Raw genomic sequence first — 15,863 nt, forward strand, 5'->3', positions numbered from 1 at the left:
TCCACACCCAGTTGTCTCTTCTCCTGTTCTCTTAATTTATTCCACTCATTCTCCCCCACTATAACTGTCTCTTGGAACATCTATCTGGACCCTGGAGAAGACCGTTTCAGACTGGATAATCACTACTAGGCTATATGAATTAATTATCTCACTCAGTATAATACCCAAGGCTACTAGGGAGCAAACCTAACCTTGGAGGAAGATCAAGATGTCAAATAAAATGACTCAGAAAACCTAGCATCAAGATTTTGTTTCACTTTGCTTTCTTCTAATTCCTGTTTAATCCATATCTCCCTTCTCTCTCTCTTGAGAGCAAGTGTGGGGTAGTGGTTAGACTAGGACCTAGGAGGCCAGGGTTCAAATCCCCATTCAGCCATGAAGCTTGCTGGTTGACCTTGGGCCAGTCACAGTCTTTTAGCCTAACCTACCTCATAGGGTTGTTGTGAAGATAAAATGGAGAGGGGGGAGAATTGTATATGCCACCTTGAGCTCCCTAGAGGAAAGGTGGGATATAAATGTAAATAATCATCAGCATTTGTCATCAAAATCCACCTAACCCCCTTGGTCCCTCAACCAAAACAAAGCCTAAGTAGGAGTAACTGCACCTGTCCGCATTCATTCGATGTAGCAGTCCCAGGTTCGATCCCTGGCATCTCCATTTGAAAGGATCAGCAGGTGATGGGATGGGATCTCTGCCTTACTCTGGAGAGCTACTGCCTGTTGAAAGCATAAAGTAGATAAAATAATCTGACTTGGTACAAGGAAGATTCCAATGTCCACTCTCTATGTTGTTTTTTAGCATTGCCTCTTCCTTACACTGCCTTCCTGTCTTGTCCTGCTAAAAATAATAATAATAATCTAGATTGTAAACTCTTTGGGGCAGAGACATCTTTTAAAATGTCTTACTCTGTAAAGTGTTGTATGTGTATGTATTTATAATAAATTTTAAAAACAAGTTTAGCTTTTTATATCTGCGCAACGCATCCTTGGAACACATCTTTCTGGGGCCTGGGCATATATAGACTATAGATTTAAACAGGTTTACTAGTAACTTCCTTTTCCCAATACACACCAGGTGTCTTGGCAAGATCTCACTAGTTGTGCCCTTGGACTTGGGTTTAGATTTTTTCCAATCTCTGATTTATTGGGTCTCTCAATATTCTTTAAACATTGCACATTTTACCATGTAGCCTGCAGGACCTTGTCAAGATAATTGTGCCTTGGACTGCCTTCAAGACTATTCCAACTTATGGCCACCCTATGAATAGGGTTTTCATGGTAAGCAGTATTCAGAGGGGGTTTACCACTGCCTTCCTCTGGGGCTGAGAGGCAGCAACTGGCCCAAGGTCACCCAGTGAGCTTCGTGGCTGTGTGGGGATTCAAACCCTGGTCTCCCAGGTCATAGTCCAGCACCTTAACCACTACACCACACTGGCTCTCTACACCACACTGGCTCTCTACCAATGCCTTACCAATCTTTAAAATACACAAAAGGAAGCCCATCTGGCAAAAAGGCTGGCATAACTGCCCAACATATTTCAAGTGGTGGTGGTGGCAATCCTGTTGTGAAAAGCTCTGTTGACATCCTAGTCAAAATTACTAGCAGCTTTGAACTCCAAATGGGGAGTGGTCAAACTCCTTGACTGAAGCTCAATTTTCCTGCCTTTACAAATGTTATTTTTCACTGCCAAGAAGGGGAGAAGCCATAATCCACTTCTACATTAAATCAACCAAACCCACCACCCCCTGTAAGATGTTGGTTTCAAACTGTAGCCTCATTCATGCCTGTGTGGCTTTGCTTGTTTGGTTTTACTGCTGCTCACCCTTCCAAATCATATGGAGCCCTTCCCTTTTTCCAGAACTCCCTCACATTCCAAGAATTGGTCTCTCAGTTTACGGAAAAGAAAATCAAATCTTCCAAAGCCTTAACAAACATATGCTCTCTGGTTGTTTCCAATCCATGCTACCTATTTCCTCCAGAATTTACATAATTCAGTCAGTTTTTCTAGGGGAATATGAATCCAGATAATATTGCTGTCAAGCCATTGCATTCCAGTGTTTTTTGTCTTTCTTCCTATAATTGTTTCAAATCAGTGTTGATTTGTTCGTGACAACACTGAAAAACTTAAGATTGTAATTGCAGTGCCAGTCTCCACCAGCAAAGTGCTATTGACAGGCAGGAGGAACGATCTGTTTTTTGGGGAAGGCCCTGCCATTTTAAGTTTCTTACCCTGTTTAAAAACAAAGAAAAAACATTCAGATATTTGCAAGGCTTATGGGTTTTTTTTAACCATTTCCTCGTTTGAGCTTGTAGTGGTGGCTGAGAGAGTTCCAGCCTCCTTTAGGAATTGATGTAAAGGTCTTCCTTAAAGCACATGGCCTGCTTATTTTGCATCATGCCAAGAGGAACTGCTACTAGATTTTTTTCCCTAACTAAGACAGATGTTTTTATGCAACCAGTTTGTGTGTGTTTTGGTAATGTGTAATAGCACAGGAAATTCTGAAGATGAAATTTTGCTAGACCCAAGCTGAAGGGAAAAGTTTATTTCAATTATGGAGCTCAGAAAATAATAAAAACAGTTTTTGGCAAGGGTTCTGTTTATAGTTGTTGCACGATTTCCCAGGGAAAGATAAAAACAGATACAGTGCTTAAAAAATAAGTCACGGCGGGTGTGTTCTTTCACCTGCAATGCGAGGCCAGCTTTTGCCTGGGTTTGCAGTTAGCATGTTGGTTGTACGTTCCATCAAGTCGAATGCTGGTGCAGCTGTCAGTTGGGTTCCTCTTCCCATGTTTTAAGTAATAATTATTTTTAAATAAAGGACCTGTGTACATTTATCTGTTTAAATGTTCTTCATCTTATGCTTCTTTAATGGAAACATTTAAAAATTAGTTGTAAGACTGATCTAAGCTAGGGGTCACCAACCTTTTTGGGACCCTGTGCATATGTGCAAACCAGAGAAGCTGTGTGGATATCACACATACACACGCACGCACACAAGCAGCCAAGCACACACGGCAATCTGTTCTATTTACAATAGAATGCTTGTTTCAAGCCTGATTTCAGCAGGAAGGAAACCGTGTGGGTGCCAGGGCAGAGCTCTGCAAGTGTATGTGCATCCTTGGGCACCGTGTTGGCAACCCTTGCTGTAGGTACTGAGTTCTGATGATCTCACAAGTGCCTGCCAACTGATGTCATCCACAGCTGGCTTTTGCTGCAAACTCTCATGACAGTTATTCAAACAATAACTGCCTTGCATATTTTGTGGGGTTGCCAACTGATTAGGAAAACCCAGGCTGGCCCCCTTCTTGTGCCTTTCGCATCAGCTTGATCTGCAGAAATCAGCAGGTGAAACTCACCATATCATAGAGATAAACATAGTCACCTGGTAATGTCTTCAGATCAAGCTACTGTTAAAAGCACAGTTACAGGCGCCAAATGAAAAGTTGGCAGCCATAATATTTTGAGCACAGTCCTTCATTGGGGCACATTCTATAAACTAATCTGATATAGAACATAATCACTTGAAAAATTACAACATTCCTAAACATCTATGGGAAGTTACAATTTAAAAATCACAAAAAATGTAAGAAAGATAGCAAAAGAAAGTAAAATGTAATTTAAAAGAGGAAAAATGCACAGGATCATGTTTTGAGAAAAGAGTTGGCTTGCAATGCCAGACATACTATATTCAGAACAACCCACAGAAAAAAACTTGACAATATTTCATACAAGCATACCAAGTAGGTCCAGGCTATCTGTCGGAGCGTCTCTCCCCCTATGAACCAGTCCGGACTTTAAGATCTTCCAGCGAGATCCTTCTTTCCACTCCTCCTTTTTCGCAAGTCTCTTTTACACAGACACAGAATAGGGCTTTTTCGATCGCTTCCCCTAATCTGTGAAACTCTCTTCCTAGTGAGGTTCGGCTGGCCCCTTCATTATCGACCTTTCGTGCACAGGTGAAGACTGTTTTATTCAGATGGGCTTTTAACTACAGTAGTTAATTTTAACTTACGTTGTATTTAATTTATTTAATCTGTTCAATTTGAATACTGTGATGTTTTTAACTGTCTCTGTGTTTTTTAATGTAAGCCGCCCTGAGTTCCTTGGAAAATAGGGCGGGGTATAAAAATTTTAAATAAATAAATAAATAACTTTTAAAAGGAAAAAAACCCATTGTAATAACCCAGTCAACAGCTACTTTCTGGAGGGCCAGTTTGAAAAGTATAATAACACACGCAGGAAGCTGGGTTGATTGATAATACAGGGGGCTTCTAGACTGTCACTATTTCTGGGTGGAATCCATTCACATACTGGAAAATTCAGGTTGCACAATTAAAGCCAATCAGGCACTCTTATACAACAAACCCACTTCCCCCAAATATTGGACTTCTTGTGATCAGGAAAGTGACAAGGAAATGCAGGGCTGGCTCCAAAGGGCGGCCAGGTGAGGCCCTGGCCGAGGGCCCCCTGAAGCACCCCTCATTATGCTAGGGGAGTAGCGCTCCCCTTCTGCAGCAGCCTCCCTGCCATGGATCACAGGGAGGGAGCTGTTCACCCACTCACTGACCCCCCTGCACCCGCTCACTCACTTCCCCCCCGCCTACCTGCTCCCTTGCTCGCCCTCTGCCCCCGCCGGCTTGCCCTCTGCCGGCTCACCCGGTCGTTTGCCCGCCCGCTCGCTCGCCCGCCCGCTCGCCCGCCCCCCGCCCGCCCCCCGCCCGCCCCCCGCCCGCCCGCTCGCCCGCCTGACCTCCCACTCCTCCGCCCACCTGGTAGGTAGGTAGGTACGTAGGTGGGACGTGTGTGCATGCGTGTGGGTGCTAGGGCCCAGGGCAGGCTGGTGCTGGCCCTGGGGAAATGCAGTGGAAAGTGTGAGATAATATCTGCTTTAACTCAATGTTATTTAACCTTTCTGCAAACAAATCAGAGTGAATGCTCATTAAATAGACACTGAATCAAAGAAGGGGCCTGTAAGGTCATTGAGTCCAACCCCCTGCTTGATGCAGGATAATGACATCATCTGATCTCCCTGCCAACAAATCAGGATGAACATTCAATAAATGGGGTCTCTGGTGGTGGTTGTTATTATGTGCCTTCAAGTAGATTACAACTTATAGTGACCCTATGAATTAGAGGAAAGGCGGGATATAAATCAAATAGTAACAGGTCTGTGGCTTCCTTTATGGAATCAATCCATCTCTTGTTTGGCCTTCCTCTTTTTCTACTTCCTTCTGTTTTTCCCAGCATTATGGTCTTTTCTAGTGAATCATGTCTTCTCATTATGTGTCCAAAGTATGATAACCTCAGTTTCATCATTTTAGCTTCTAGTGATAGTTCTGGTTTAATTTGTTCTAACACCCAATTATTTGTCTGACAAAATCCGCAGTTGGGCCTACCTTTATTTGGACCAAGCAAAATGTTAGAAAATAGTGGGCAAGCTTTCAAGTTTTCAGAAACTCTTCATCAGGCTAGAAGTTACATAAAGCAGGGGATAAGGGGAACGGAGGGGAGGGGATCCACATCTAGACTCAGCCTCAAGATGAAGATTGCAGACTGGATTGGATTAGTCTCAGCTAGATACTGAAGGTCTTACATTACCTCTACATTTTCTGGGACAAAACACAATGGCTGACTGGACTCCCATTTTTGAAAAAATAAAAGTCCAGCAGTTACCCAGATCTGCCTGCAGCCTCAGTTGAATCACACAAAAGAGAGCAAGGGGTGATTGGTGGCCCAGGGTATCAACTCCCTCCCTTTCTAGCACAGCCTGTTGGCAGATTCAGGGTGGTTCCACAGGGAAGTTTATTGCAGACTCATTGCTGTTTATGCATGCAGATTTTGTGCAGGATCCACACAACATTGTCCTCATCAAAATGCCATCCCAAGTTATTTGTCCATTTAATCTGGATTTATTGTTTCCACACAAAAATTCAAAACTCTGGTGCACACGTTACCTTATACACTCTGACAGCCTGAGTTCAAATCCTCATTGAGACAGAGGCATTCAGGCATATAATTTTATCTCAGCCTCATTTTCCCCCAGTGGTGAAGTGGGAAGATATTTATAGTTCATCCCAGACCAAAGGTGTAGGGATTGCTATACTGTGTAACAGTTTTAATCTGCAAAGCTTTTTAGAATCTGCATTTGTGTTTGCGCTTGCAACAAAGAAATAGCATCGTTTTGGTACAAGAGGTGAGTTAGGTTGGGATTTGGAGTCTTCTCCACTGTAACCTCCCACTCTTCGAAATCAATTAATATATCCTGTGAGACTCACCATAGCTCATCCCTGAAGGTTAAAGTTTTTAGATAAAATAAATAATAAATACATACTCAGAGAGCCAGTGTGGTGTAATGATTAAGGTGTTGGACTACAACTTGGGAGACCAGGGTTCGAATCCCCACATAGCCATGAAGCTCACTGGGTGAGCTTAGGCCAGTCACTGCCTCTCAGCCTCAGAGGAAGGCAATGGTAAACCCCCTCTGAAACCCCCTTACCATTAAAACCCTATTCATAGGGTCGCCATAAGTCGGAATCGACTTGAAGGCAGTCCATTTCATTCCAGGAAATGCTGCAAAATATTTTTATATAGGCAAATGTCTGATGGTGATATGGCATGGTCTTATTGTGAGGCAAGCTGCATTTCTGTGTTGAGGAAAGGCACTCTGCACATGCTCAGAGGTGCCAGTATTCTTTAAGGAAGGGACATGGCCAAAGATGGGAAGGGTAGTGCAAAACGCACATGGTGGTTAAAAGGGGAGAGTTACCAACCACCAGTGCCTGCAGAGTATATATATATATTTAGTCCTATTGCTGATCCTGTGGATAACACACAAAGTTCCCCACTTGTAGGCTTTTTCCTTCAATGCAGCTTGCTTCTCAACACTTCATAGGGACATCAGGTCTACTTGCAGAAACCTGTCTGCATATGGATTACATCTGCTGAATTGGGGCATGCAGGGCAGTGCTGACTCAGCCAGCTTCTAGCAATGTACATTCAACAAATCAGGTGAAAACTGATGGATAGCTGAACCATGATTTTGCATCCACCATATTCATGAAAATAGCACGTAAATATATACCATGGTCTTGAATAACACAATTATAGGAGCATCCTTTTGCTTGTGTGTGACTTCCAGTTCTGCTCTGAAAGATGAAGGAGATGCCAGGCTCCCTTAAGGAAGGCTGCATCTTTTGCTCTCTTCAAATCAGGTATAGGGAACCTGTGGCCCTCCAGATGTTACCAAATTACAACTCCCACCATCCCTGACCAATGACCATGGTGGCTGCTGAAGTCCATCAGTATCTGGAGGGCCACAGGTGCCCCGTTACTGCTTCAATTAAGGCAGGCAGACTGGCCGGCCCTCCCTGACCCTTTCTGGTTTTATCAATGTTTTCTGTTGTGTAAACTCCCCGTATTTCCCCACACTGGCTGGACCTCAAGCCACTCACATAGGGTGCTAAATTCCAGCCTGTAGCCAGAGTCTTGCAGGAGAGGCCCTTGACAGTTCCCAAAGCAGACCTTTCCAGATTAAAAAAAAATAGTGCAGAAAACCTTCAGCTCCTACTCATTTATGGCAGGGATCAGATATCTTTAATCAAGGCGACACTTTTGTTGTGAGGAAATGGCATTTTCCCAGCAGCCAACGTGCAAAATGTTGTTGAGAAAATGCAGTCCCTCCACCCCACCCCCTTTCCGAGTCTTCTGCAGACTGTGCTTGTGCATGTATCACAGGCACCCATTCGAGAGTGTCTGTGACATCATTAATGACTAAGGTTACCACCTTTCCCCTCCACCCCTGCTCCTGTGGCTTTCACAGCAGCCTGATGCTTTGCCTATTACTTATTTCATGGCAGGAAAAAAGCTTCACCTGCTCAGCTTCTGCATGTCAGACGTTCATCAGTGTTTCCATTATGTAAGACACAGGTTGGTTTTCTTTTTTTAAAAAAAGAGGAGGTATGTATGAAGAGGCCTTATAATGGTTTGAACATATTGGGCCATAAAGCCTGATTCTGCCTGCTATAGCTCTTGGGGTATTGGGTGGGGATTCCTTCCTCTCTGGCTGGTGGCAGCTCTCCATTTTGGGTGGGGGCAGGATTGCTCTTGGGGTCTTCTACATGTGGGGGCAGGCCAATTGCTGAATTATCCTCCCCTCATCACCATTAGTTATGGATATACCGCTTAAGACCACTAAAATTTCTCACACTTTGCTTTTTTTTAAAAAAGCTACTTTTATTATATGTATTGTTTATTTTACAACTACATCCTTTAGAGATTGATCCCTCCTCCCTGCTGTTGAGCAGGGGAAAGGGGCATAAGAGCATCTCCTCCTGTAGCATTTCACAAACCTTTTAAAAAAAGATACTTTGTATACCGCTGCGATTTCCCTCCGCACCCCACATCCTGTCCTGGCTACAGCCACCTCCCTCCCCGCTTTGGTAGGGCTCCCGTGTACCTTTCACACAGCTCCACGACAGGCAGAAGTCCAACAGGTGTAGTTTCCCCCTTTTTAGCATGGAAGATGCCGTAATGGGTGAAAGGCTCAACTGCTGAAGTTCTCCGCCATAACAGCTGTTAAGGGGAAAGGAGGGGGAAATATGTAAAGGTGGCAATATAAAGGTGTGTGTGGGGACAGAAGAAGCAGCCACCTCATCACTCTATAACATAAGGCTAATTTTCAAAAACAAAATCTGCGCAGTCTTCAGACTTCCGATCCGTTCCTCCCCCCCCCCCGTCCAATATGGCAGCCAAATTTCCATTGATCTCTTCTCCTCCGGGCATCCCGTTCCCAACATGCAACTCTCCATTCCTCAGCAGAAAAGCACTACATGCCGGGAGATGTAGTTTCCCCCACCGTACTGGGCGTTTTGTGAACGATACAGGCTGGAGGAGGGAGTTGTTTCCAGGCTAAAAGCGAGGTTTCTAAAGGAAATCTAGTCCACGAAATATATAGGTTTTCAAAGAGTTGCCTGGGGATTAGTCATAAACCTCGTAAAACAGGCCAGGCCACCCCATGCTGGTCAAAGCTTTTTAAGAGCTCTGTGAAGTGAATGGTTGATTGTCGCTATCTTGTATTATTACAGTTTTACCGTTTATTTAGGACCCTTGAGTATAATTAGGATTAGACTGGTATGAGACTGAATAATATAGCATTTATATAACATTTTCAGAAGGTTCATTGCATTTCACATGTATTATCCCATATATCTATTTGCACACGTATATCCTATCTGCACAATCTGAACGTCTTCCCTTGAGGTCGCTGTTCTACAGATGGCATAATGCTTTATTCAAGCGCTCAAAGCAATAATGTTTTATACTGTGGCATACTTTAATTCATGAGGTAACCGTGTGTCTGGGCTGTACCACTGAAGAACAGGGCTTTCGTGGATGAATGCTGCCTCAAATCAAGCAAAAAATAATTTAAAAATCCCTACATATAAAACATCTAGATGTGAGGAATTCAAGAGTACTTACCCTGACATGTTGGTATACAGACATGCAGGGTTTTTTTACATGGAGGAGCAATCCATCATGTGAGCACTTCCCCCTCCACTATCTTAAGTGGTACAGGCCACACACAGATTTACCTCTTCAGTAAGAACTACTATGCCGTTTACACAAATTGTCCATTGTTATTGCACTTGCTAAGTAGAGTGGTTGTGTGAGTGTTGTAGATACCTATTTGGCTATTCCCTGCTGCGATATGGTTAGTGATGACCCCATCACCCTATCTGCACTACCCTATTTAATTAACTTCTCTTTTCTGGTTTCTAGTGGCCACTGTACAAATGTAGTGCTGGAGTACTCTACTCACCCATTATTTAGTAGTAGTAGTATTTAGCCATAGCAGTAGCAGCAGTAAGAACAACTGTGAAATAGCAATGAGTTTAGGAAATGAGGCCCAGTGTAAGCTGGGAGCACCTGATGGGAAACCAAACCACAGTGAGTTCTATGTGTGCTGCCTTGATCTCCCGTCAACCCCATTCTGCATGGGTTTTTATTTTGTAAACTATTCGAGTTGTTTTTGTTTTGTTTACTCTTACACATACTATAAATTTATTAAACAAGCATTGCCTATCATTTTCTGAAACGTTCATTTCATTTCACTCATTCCGAGTGTGTTCTGTTAAAAGGCCCCTTTTATTTCTAATTATCCATTCAAATAAACTCTTGTACATAACAAGCCTCTTCACCCTGATGTTCATTGGCACGCTTCATGGAGGTAGGGTTACCATCATTTTGTCATTTCAAAAAGAGTACATTTGGCTTCGATAAGTAAAAAGTAAGTATGCTGTTGCACCATCTCAAAAAGAGTACATGTACTCTTAAAAGAGTACGGTTGGTAACCGTACATGGAATCACACATACCCAGGCAGGACAGCTACCGCAGAGAGTCCCTTTTCCTCAAGGTCCTATGCCATGGCAGCTCCAGGAGTCTCAGCGACCAGTTATTTTCACAAAGGAAAGGGAGCTGTCTTAGCTGGCCCTTCTTCCAGGACACTCATTGGTCTTGTTGGCTTGCAATTGCTAGTCCTCAAAGTGACACCAGCTACTGAAGGCAGAGGTGTGCAGGCCCAGGGAAACAATAGGAAAAAATTGGTTGCCTGTCTATTTTCCAAACGTTTCCATTTTTTTCTGGGCCTTCACATCTCCAGGCAGAATCAGGAATGGTGCTCTTGAACATTCAGTTCCAAGCAAGATGTAAGCAATTAAGCCAGGCTGTATACTAGGGATTCAAACATTAACCCATGGATTCTGAGTCATGGCTACACCCGCTAGGAGAGATCAGTTCAAGGAGGTTGCCCTAGACTCTGTAGACAGCTTTGAGTGCTACACGATGTATAAGGCCCAGCATCAAGGAACAGAGAGGGTTGAAACTTGGACATTAGACTCTCTGAGCAACTAATTAACTGGTAGGCCGCCACAGCCCCATAACACCAGTCACTGCTTTAATTAAGGCTGGCACCGCTTCTAGGTTACCTAGCAAGGATTTGAGCTTGCAGATGTTTTAATGTCTCTCCTGTAAGGCAGGGGTCACCAATGTGGTGCCTGTGGACGCTAGTGTGCTTGTCAGTACCTCCTAATGGCACCCATGAAAAGTCTCAGTAAATATTCCCTCAAAAATCTACAGTGCACAAGAGACTGTTTGCTCTTTCTGTTCAGTTCCTGTTAGCATTAGCTTAGCCTTTCCTGCATTGAACATGCCCTGTTAAATATGCCACATTTCATTGGATGTTAGGATCCATCCCTCCCATCCATTCCGAAAAGAGGAGAGGTGCAAAAAGCTGCTCTCTGTGAGCCAGCTGGCTGGTAGCTGATATAGGTGCCTTTCCCCCGCATTGATAGGACAGCTGATGGAGATGAATGACAGTACCATTTTGTGATCCTGTCTCTTTTTCTGCTCTTTTGGAATGTAGTGGCCATTTTGTGTTATGACATGCCCTCACAGCAGCCATTTTGTGTCCTGCCATGCCATTTTGTGACTGCTGCCCACGGCATTGTCTTAAAATTCCAAATATATCCACTCACCCAAAAAGGCTGGCAAACCCAACTAAGGCCACTCTAGAAGCTATACTTCCACACAGCATCCATGCCATGACTGAAAGGAACTGAAGCAAGAATGGAGCACCTGTGACCCTCCAGATTTTGGTGGACTCCCATTTCCAGTCATCTCTGGCCATTGGCCATGCTGCTTGGGGCTGATGGGAGTTGAAGTCCAAGAACATTTAGAGGGTCAGGTATTCCCCACCCCAAACTAAAGCTACCCATAGTGGGTTCAAGCATCAGCTTCTTTGCTCTCAACCTGCCACTCTGACTTGCTACAGATATAACTGCCCTGGAACCAGATGTTCCCATTCTTAGTGGCTTTTCTGAAATTGCAGTTCTATGCAGAATCTCTTAGGAATGAGTTCAATGAATCTTAATGGGACTTTCAAGTAAGAAGAAAGCCATTTATGAAACTGACAGGGGATTAGAACTTGCAGGTGTTCCACAGACAATCTGCTGCTTACAAGGCTACAGAAGCTATCTCCATAGTAGTACCTGGGACAGTTGTATGCCCTGGGACAGAAGTAGGCCGATGGTAAATCTCTGGGTGATTTTCAGGACATCAGCAAGGATTTCTGATTCTCTACAATGGCAGCAATAAAATCCTCCCTACCCCCTCTTCATTAAACTCAGTGGTGCCTCCTGGCTCCGTGTCAGTGGGGAGTGGTATTCACTCTGGGTTTTAGTCCAACCTTTCAAGGAGCTGTACAAGGTGCTGACACCTTGTACAGCTCTTAAAGTTAGGACTAAAATTCGGAGCGGATATCACCGCCCCACTGATATGGAGCCACCAGTTGCCACTGATATATTGCAGAGACAAAGAGAACTTTGGGTAACCAGGGTTAGATTCCTGTATGGAGGGACTGTGAGTTCCATTCAGTTTTGGTACTCAACCCAAATTCTTAGGTTCACAGTTCTATCATTCAAAGTGAATAGTTTTTACACCAGGCTAGTCAATGGACCTTAGGGCAGTAGCAGTAGTGATAACAATAATAAAAAAAAAGATTTCACAAATCTGAAGCCTATCCCCCACACCGTTATGTTCAGTGATGTAGTCGTCCAGGGTCTCGGGGTTTTAGACCCCTTACTTTTTTGGGAGCAGGGTCCCTATATCTCCAGCATCCTATGAGACAATCATTATGAAGGGGGAGCATGTTAAGCACTAAGAAGAGTCTTCTAACATGCTTCATTGTCCTTTCCTGCTGATTAGAGCCAATCAGAGTGAAAGGAGGTGAGTCAGCTTTTTAGCAGTTCACACTCTCCTTTTTCATGCTTATTGGCTCTTAGGGATGTCTGTTGTTATGGGAGAAGGCATTAACAAGTATTTCATTCTCAACCCCGTAGCAGAAAAACAGGGAGGGGTGTGGCTGTGACTATCATAAAAGGACCCTGCACTTCTGAATTTGCCACTGCATTACTGGTTATGTTTTTCACCATTGTCCTGGCCTATTGGTGCAGGTAGGAATTTAATGGCTGGCTGATTTATTTATTGTATTGCTGTTGAATTGGTGTGTTGATTGATTGATTGACTGGGTTTATTTATATGCCACCTTTCCACAGTGACCTGTGCCCAAAGTGGCTTACAACAAGCACTCAAAATAAAAGCACTGGGGTAGGAGAGAGAACAGTTTACAAAAAATAGCAATGCACACAGCAGGTGATGGTTCCACAACAAATCATTGGGCTTCATCAGCTATTAAGAGGCCAAATGTCTTCTAAGTAGTCTAGCCACAGATGAAGTGCCTGCTGCATCTCTGCATGATTTACTACTCAGTCGTGCCTTCTTCCTTTTAGCCTCTGATGGGGTTGGGTAATTCGACTGTCTCCCTACATTAGATATGACTAGAGCATATAGGGTTGCCAGGCTCAGGGCCTGAGAATGCCTCCAAGAGGTCTTCTGAATCTTTAAAAGTTGTGCAGGGGGAAGGGAGAATCCCACCTTGTGGTTTTTCCCATTACAAGGTTGCAAGAAAACCTGCACTTGGCTGAATTTTCTCTTCTCTTAAAGATACAGAATCATTCCCAGGCCCTGAGCCTGGCAACCCTAGCATTCAACCACCTCCCATGCAGAGTCACAGCAGCATAATTACCTGCTCTCGTGGAAGATTGCCTATATTGTGCCTCTGGAGTAGTTAACTGTTTCTGACTTGCTTCCTTCCAGTCTGAGGGTATCATCAGTGCACTGCTTCATGCAGAAAACAGAGGGTGGGCTCTTTTGAGAGATCATCCCAACTCTAAAAGTCAACCCTGTGGGGGGGTATGTGTGTGTATATGAGTGGAAGAGTGACATATAACTCTACTTTTTAAAGTAAAAAGAATCAATGATCCTCAAGTAACAGCGGTATGTGTGACAGAAAGACACCGAAGAGGCAAGGAGTAACACCTGTCAACAAGAGTTATAAAAACTACACACAGCAGAAGGAAGATAGTGTTACATGTGCCCCAGTTTGCCAAGCAGTGAGAACTCCAGGGGTGCAGAGTGTACCCAGGCTCTGTTTCCTTTCAAGGAGGTAACTGGAAGCTTACTGGCTTTTTGTGCTATACTTACAACACAATGCATGTTGAGCACAGGTAAAAAGTTACAGCTTAACACCAACACACTCATACACTCTGTGGCCAGGCAGAGGGGACAAGGATGTGATTTTTCTGCCTCTCTGGTCCATTCATAGAGGCAGCAGCTGAGGTGATAATAGGGTTGCCAGGTTCAATCCCTGAGACTGATCCTGTATCTTTAGGAGAAAAGAAAGTCAGCCAAGTGCAGGTGTTCTTGCAACCCTGTAATGGGAAAAACCACAAGGTGGAATTCTCCCTTCCCCCTGCACAACTTTTAAAGATACAGAAGACCTCTTGGAGGCCGGGCCTGGCAACCTTGGCTGACTTTCTCTTCTCCTAAAGATATAGGATCAGTCTCAGGGATTGAACCTAGCAACCCTAGGTCAACCATCAGTTAACCATCAGATCTGGCCAACTCACAGATTTGCAGTGTTAGGGAGGGGAATCCTTGAGAGATCACATTAGACATTGTGAGATGGCAATCTTAGTCACAGATGCTCAGGGTTGTAAAGTGGGTGGAGTTCTGGGTGCCACACAATCTGCCCTGCATTCCCTAAATTAGCCTACTGCCTTTGTGTGCAGTACTGGATGCTATCCTATCCCATTGCCAGGGTTGAAGGAAGGTTCAAGCGCCAGTACAGTTAGCTTTTGTACATGATATTGTAGTGGGGTGTGTGTGGAAGAGATCTTGTCCATTGTTTTAGGCAACCCAATGACTTGGGACAGCCCTGTGAGAGATCATTAGACCAATCTCCAACTCACTGCAATGTAAAAAGGAAGGTATAAGGGCCCCAGTTATGATTAGAATTTAAAGAGTTCTCATTAAAAATAGCAGGCAGCCATTCAAAGGGGCTCTACATCTACATGCTATTTCCCAAAAATTTATCAGAAGGAACCAAGAGAAACTACCCAAGCAAATGAAAAGGCCTTAACCTGGGTGAAGAACTTGTGCCCTGCCATATATTGCTGGACTACAGTTCCCATCAACCCTGATCATTGGCTATGATGGCTAGCCAATGTCCAAAGGCAACCTATTAAACCACAGATTCCTCAGTTCCTGTCTTAGGGTCAAATGTCACATGATGGAGGAGATGCACAAGTGAGTTTCCAGACATCTTTTTCTGCAAAACAGCTGTGGGGGAAAACTGTGAGGAGGGTGAGGTTTTTTTAGACTTAAGACACACATCCCATTGTTTCTTTGATTAAAATAGGTTACAGTCACACCATGCATTTATTCCACTTGAAACACTTAATGGCTTCCCCCAAAGAATCCTGGGAAGTGTAGTTTGTGAAGGGTGCTGAAAACTGTTGGGCGACTCCTTTCTCCTCATAGAGCTACAATTCTCAGAGTGGCTTAACAGCCAGTCCCTCTTCCCAGAGAACTCTGAGAATAGTAGCTTTGTGAGAGGAAGAGGGGTCTCCTAACATTACCTTTTCCCATTCTCGTGTGACCCCCCAACACCTCCCCTTTTACTCACATGCATACATACACTCTGAGTACATACCAGTGCAGCCTGGTCCATTAGGGTGAATGGAGCACTGCCCTACCAACCTCAGTCGGCCCTCAGCCAGCCCCCACTTGCCTGCTTTCTTACAACCAGTTGAGGGGGCGGGGGCAGCAGCTGTCAGCTTCCTTCTTCTTAGAGTCAGTGTCGCCTTTGTAGAACTCAGCAGGGGGAGGGCAGCCAAAACTATAATTTGTTGGCTCAGGTTCCCCCTATTGTTTGCCTCTCTGCCTTCCTGCCCACCACTCCCAAT

The 15,863-nt window shown here is 44.2% G+C and overlaps 1 protein-coding gene across 2 annotated transcripts in view; it reads right to left on the bottom strand.

Annotated features, from left to right (window-relative positions):
• The window catches only part of LOC133366442 (uncharacterized), a 44,379-nt gene extending 35,656 nt beyond the window's left edge, over positions 1 to 8,723 (bottom strand). The window contains exons 1-2 of one of the 2 annotated variants that reach the window (XM_061589526.1): positions 8,458 to 8,723; positions 606 to 717 (exon numbers count right to left, since the gene is read on the bottom strand). The gene's annotated coding sequence lies outside the window, so the exon portion shown is untranslated. The remainder of the gene's footprint in view (positions 1 to 605; positions 718 to 8,457) is intronic. The other variant, XM_061589527.1, reaches the window with a different exon arrangement.
• Positions 8,724 to 15,863: the final 7,140 nt, after the last annotated feature.

The sequence above is a fragment of the Rhineura floridana genome, chromosome 11, assembly GCF_030035675.1.
Source record: "Rhineura floridana isolate rRhiFlo1 chromosome 11, rRhiFlo1.hap2, whole genome shotgun sequence".
In the NCBI taxonomy this organism is placed as follows: Eukaryota; Metazoa; Chordata; class Lepidosauria; order Squamata; family Rhineuridae; genus Rhineura; species Rhineura floridana.